The sequence below is a fragment of the Cynoglossus semilaevis genome, chromosome 14 (genome assembly GCF_000523025.1).
Source record: "Cynoglossus semilaevis isolate Cse_v1.0 chromosome 14, Cse_v1.0, whole genome shotgun sequence".
In the NCBI taxonomy this organism is placed as follows: Eukaryota; Metazoa; Chordata; class Actinopteri; order Pleuronectiformes; family Cynoglossidae; genus Cynoglossus; species Cynoglossus semilaevis.
The window spans coordinates 25,374,970-25,380,986 of record NC_024320.1 but is presented as its reverse complement, the minus strand read 5'-3'; the positions used below and the strand labels follow the sequence as shown (position 1 = coordinate 25,380,986).

Below are 6,017 nucleotides of genomic sequence, written 5' to 3'. Positions count from 1 at the left end.
TGAGCTGCCTGTGCCTTTCAGCTCCACCAACAGTCCACTGGTTCAGTCCATGTTCAACACGCCACAGCTAATGTACGAGGGATTTGTGTGCGGCTCAGCTAGTACGACCTGAAAACGAAGAGGACAATGTCCCTGAACATTCATACGTATCCTGTTTGTTCCGTCTATATAACTGAACATTCATACGTATCCTGTTTGTTTCGTCTATGGTCAACTTTTATCTGTCTTACAGGCAACAGGATTAACACTGGCAGGAATCCCAGAAGTCTCTGGAAAATATCGCAGCGAAACCATCAGTTTCTTTTTACCATCGTCGGTGATTGAAGTCCGACAAATTGCGCAACTCTTTATTTGTGGAAACCAAACTAAGAAATAAACCAACGCTCAGTGTGGGTCCACGCCCCCCATATTTGGAAGGATAGTCCAGTCTGTAATTCTCCATTCAGCAGCCGTAGCTCTGCCTCTGATTGGTCATTGTGTTAACATATCAGATCGGGTTTTTACTGAAGGAGTGACGTCCTTTATTCCTATGTGTTTCTTCTTTCAAGCCTCTGTGAGGATTCCTGAGATGTTGAGCATGAATATGGGGGTGGGTGGGATTCATTTTATCATAGAACCATTTCAACAATGCTACGTATTTGCATTGATTAACCCAGTTTAGAAAAGAAAGAAGTAAACAAACGCCCCGCGGTGTACACCATGCATCTCAAATCACTACCAAACCAATCCCATCATGAGGCTCATGTGGGTTTTCTTTATAATGACATTAATTAAAATACATTTCTAATATATATATATATTCTTATTATTAACTCTACGCCCGCTGGGAAAATGTTTAAACATCCCTGCTTTGAATGCGTCAAAAATGCCACAACATGAGTAAAGAAAAAAAAAAGAGAACGACGTTTCCATCGCTATTTAATCTTTGCTAATCAGATCTGCTGACAAGTGGTAAAAAAAAAAAAAAAAAGCCAAAGGCAAGAGAGCTGAGCACAGTCACTGTGAGTCTGTCAGTGTGAGACATTCACTTTAATGAGTGTGTGACAGTGAGTCCTCGCTTCTTTATTTATCTGCCAGCCAACTGGTAATGAAGGCCTGGTCTTTGTACAGCTCAGAATACACACACACACACACACACGTACAAACGTGCGTTTGTACACACACACACACACACACGTACAAACGCACGTTTGTACACACACACACACACACACACGGCCTGCTATCCCTCCTGTTCAAAAGCTAGAACCTTCGTACAACCTACGTGCAGCCAACAACACTAGCGCCACACAAGTACAAACACACACACACACACACACCATGACACTGGGAGACACAACAACAAACATCAGTGTTTAGGCGTGGCTTCTGTTCCATCATCTCGGGCAGCTCTGAGATAGGACGCCGAAAACAGTCCCCAGGAAAATTGGATCCGCTCCACTGTTTAAATTCCACAGACTTTGAGGCATGCAGTTGCTAGGCAACAGCAGCGCTGTATCTCCCTCTCTGATACCCATTTTGGTTTACTTTCTGAACATTCGGTCTTTGACTGAGAACAAAGTTCTGGTGAAATAATTCCATTTTATGTAAATATGCTTCAACAGCATTTCAAAAGAGCGGCCGAACAAACTTTGAAGTGAAGTCGTTACGGTTACGGTGACCTGTTTATCCACGCTGCTGTTTGGAAAAAAAAATGAACTCAGTGCACAATTATTACCTCATCTCAAAGAAATCTTATTATTGTGCACAGGGAAAAAAACACCATTGTGTTTTAAGTTGAAAATCACAGACAATGGTTTTTTCAGTCACATGATCACAGCCGTCATATTTTTGCTGAATTGCATTTGATTTATTTATTAGTATACATTATTATTTTAATCATAGTTTGGAAAATAATAATAATTAGTTGAAAACATATTTTTATCAGTCTTTTATTTGACAGCTACCAGACATTTTGAACGACCCAATTTGAAAACCAGGCGACCCCACGTTGGATCGCGAACCCGAGGTTGAAAAACACTGACATAAGACACATGAGTGAGAGCAGGCCAGATGGACAGAAGGAGTAAGGGTCTAATATCAAAAATGATAAACTGTGTAAAAACATTGTCTTTTTGCCGATATTAAATATGTCAATATAGTTCAAATATATTATATATAAAATATATATATAAATATATTGTCCAAACACTTCATTTTCGATTCCGATATCAACATATACTGGGTTAAAGGCAGAGGACACATTTCATGGAGAGCAGCAGTATGCTGTGTCGCAATGACGATTCTTATCGATGTTACATAATAATGCTAATATTGTCCGATGTTGTCGGACATCTCTACTTTATGTAAATGATTCCCATTAATCTGTGGACAAATGTCTTTTGAGAACAAATGGGAATTCAAAGTGATTATGACTCACTGGCTAAAAGGTACTGTATATACAGTATGTTGGAGCCAGTGAGTACAGATCGCAGTGATCGATACAGCTCAGTGTTCTACACATGTCTGTCTCCACTGTTTAAGGTTTAATGTACTGTCTTTAAAATGTCTTCAGGTCCAGACAAATGTGTCTGAACCTGAGGCACAGGATAATCCATCATTGTTACTGTCTCTGCTGTTCAGCTTAACAACCACAGGTGGCTTGGTGATTGTTGCCACGGCAAGGTTTAGGTTGGCCCCAGGGAGGAAGTTAGAATGTGTGTTATTACGTCAAAGTCAAAGTCAAGTTTATACATTCATCCTGTAGGGGGAGAACTACCTTTATATCTCACTCTCCCACGGTTTACCTTGGTGTAAATAATACTTCAAATAACAAGCTAAAGCCTCTACTTCAGAGTACTTCAAAGCTAACAACGCATCAGCTCCGCTTTGTGAATGTGAGCGCTGTCGCGTGTATGAAATTATCGGCTTCAAACTAGCAATTCGTGGGCTAACTGGCCAATCACAGGTCAGGGCAGATCATGCCAAAAACCAACCCATTAAAATCACTGACTGGTCAATCTGCTTTTCCTAAATGACGCATTAGCTGCGATGTCCTGTATGAGCTTTTTTTGCCGACATCCGATATTGTCCAAATACTTAATTTCCGATTCCGATATTAACCAATAGCAATACATGTAGCTGTTTTTCTTCAAGACTTTTTTAGGTTACATTTCATACAGTATCTCTTTCAGTCACTTTTATTGTGATACCCTACTAAAGGCATTCGACCAATTAGAACTGTCTGCACAAAACCCTAACCCATTTTTTATTCAAATCCAGAAAATCCAGCAAAACCTAGGCATTACGTTATTGGGGTTTCATTATCGGAGGAAAATCTGACAAAGATTCTTACTGATATTACATAGTTATGCTAATATCTGGCCGATAATATCAGTCAACGATTTAAATCTAAATTCAGGTAAAAGAAACTATCTGGCTGATAATATCAGTCAACGATAAAAATCTAAATTCAGATAGAGGAAATGGCTGAAGTCACGCAGCAGTAATATCCAAAAATAAAAATAAAAAACCGAGATTGAGAACAAGAATCTTTACGGTGAATTACATCATTTAAGGACATAATCAGTGGGACGTCCACTGTGTTTGTCTTCTGTCCCGGCTCACATGTTTCACAGTTTCAGGCAACTGTATGACATAGTGACTGAATTAAGACAGCATGTCAACCAGCAGTCACTTCCAAGCTGCTACATTTAGTTGTAAATTGATCACTCAGGGAGAAAGTTAGAAGCTTAGTGACCTCTATGTCAGCTGTCGTGTGGTCAGTGGGATGAAAGATATATCAGTGTGCCTGCTGGGGGAAATACCTGCTGGAAAATTTAGCAACAAAGAGGCTAAGTAGACAAAATTACTTGTGGATGTCGTGCTGATGATGTAACAGAAACTGTTTGTGGTGAGCGCAACAGTCACTCAGCAAACCTGTGGTGTAACTCCACACTGTCAATGACTGAATTAGTCCAATGTATGTACAGTATTTTGGCCGGGTGTCTGAAGACGTTACCCCACACTCCCGCATACATGTCCTCAGCCCTGCTCAACGCGACACCCTGTCCATCAGTGTGGACCGACATGAAAAGACATGACAGAATCCAAAATGTCTCTAGTGTCTCTAAAACTATTGAACCCTCAGTGTCTGAGTGAATAAATAGACGGTGAAGTCGACCGTCTGTGTGTTAGCAAACCTGGATGGTAGGCTAATCTAGGTGTGTGGGGGGAAAAAAAAACCAAAACGACTGCCCACACGACTTTCCAAAAAAGAACTTGTACTGAGATGAGAGTTATATGACACATCAGATATCTGATATTCAGAAGAACACCAGTCTTCTTTGGTGGAAAAAAACTGTCTGATTTTATCTTTTTTTTTTCTCTCAGACAACAGCTCTGACTTTATATCTTTAAGTTATCTTTATTTTCTACAAAGCTGAAGAAACATTTAAAAGGAACTTAAAATCTGTCTTTAGGCCATTTTTTTTTTTGTTGATTTTCTAAATGACGTTTTTTGATAAAGATGTCACACCTGATGCTAATCCTAGCGCTAATAGGATAACCTAATAGGATGCCTGAGTTACTGGCCTCTTTAACTGATGTGTACAGAAGGTTGACGTAATATCTCCAAAAAAAAAAAAACCAACCCACCGATGTGAATGTTTACCTACCAGTTTAAAAGATTATTGACAACCCTACAATGACGTTACACCAGGGTTAATAAGAGCTGGGGATTTATTTAGTGTAGAAGGTTCCACTGGTTTGTACAGTTAAATGAACATAGATAAACAAATGTACTGGTCCGATACTGGTGTGCGTTATAACCGCCCCCCAACCCAAGAATATTGGGAATTTCCGACTGTAACACTTCTGATCGAAAAAATCTGAAAATGAATTTTTCAAATGGCTGAGCTCAAATTATGTTAATGCCACAGTTCTCTGACCCACAATCCATCAGTTTCTCCCGCTTTTAATGAAAAAAACCTACAACGTCTAATTATAACTAAAAAGTAATTTAAAAATAATGTGTTTTTTAAGCTTTTTCCATTACAAACCTAATTATACAGTGATGCCATTAATAAATTTAAAAAAAAAAACCGCTACTTTCATTAATTTTGTCATGCGAGAAATTAGGTTATTGATTGACATCAGTAAAACAACTTTTCTCGGAGGAATATTGTGACAGCGTTGTGCTTGTTTGCCATCCCACCAGGAGTCAGAGCAGAGGATCAATATCAATTTCATCTGTGTGCATTCAGTCCAGTAATAGATCTCAGGCACGTGTAGCCTAGCTTAGCCATAAGAGTGGACGCAGTCAAGAGTGACTTGTACCGAAGCTTAAAAGTCCCTTTTTTATCTTTGGGATTTTCTAATCCCTTGGTGGATTAATCACCTTTTTTTTTTTTTTTTTTGTTCTTTTTTTTTTTTCGTTAACACTTTTCAAAACAAAGTCATAAGAGAAAAAGCCGCTTTTCAAAACAAAGTCATAAGAGAAAAATATCTATGGAGAAAGACAACCAGCCCCCTTTCCTCCCCTCCCGTCCCTCCCCTCCTCCCTGGCTCGAACAGGTTACCGACTAGCTGTAAGGCAACAGCTCTAACCGACATTTCACGTGGCCCCAGTTTATAAATTAATACTTAAATCTAGCAGCAGAACATCCTTCAGAAACTTCACCAAAGAAGTCACAGCACAGATGTAGGAGAGTTCAAATGAAGGAGCAGGAGATTCAAAGACATGAAGCTCTGGTACAAAATGACACGAGTTTTGGGGGAAAAATATCTGTTCCATCAGATGATAACGCAGCTTTATATCTGCCACCGTGTCTCCATCTACAGTCTGAGCCGTATCTCGTATTCAGCACAAACAAATCTCACCGTCTCAGGACTTTTTCTGTTATCGCTCTTTAACAAACAGTCTTTTCCTGATGATGATTTTGTTCTTGTTATCTCCGTGTTTTCTCCATGACTCTCTCCCCATTAGCCTCACTGTGTTTGTTTGGAGTGCAACATGGAAGTACGTCAGCGGTGCTGGC

The 6,017-nt window shown here is 39.6% G+C and overlaps 1 long non-coding RNA gene across 1 annotated transcript in view; it reads right to left on the bottom strand.

The window, feature by feature from the left end:
- LOC112488036 (uncharacterized) overlaps window positions 1-6,017 on the bottom strand; it is a 46,668-nt gene extending 40,651 nt beyond the window's left edge. Inside the window, exon 1 of the long non-coding RNA XR_003051699.1 lies at window positions 5,860-6,017. This is a non-coding gene — a long non-coding RNA (uncharacterized LOC112488036). The remainder of the gene's footprint in view (window positions 1-5,859) is intronic.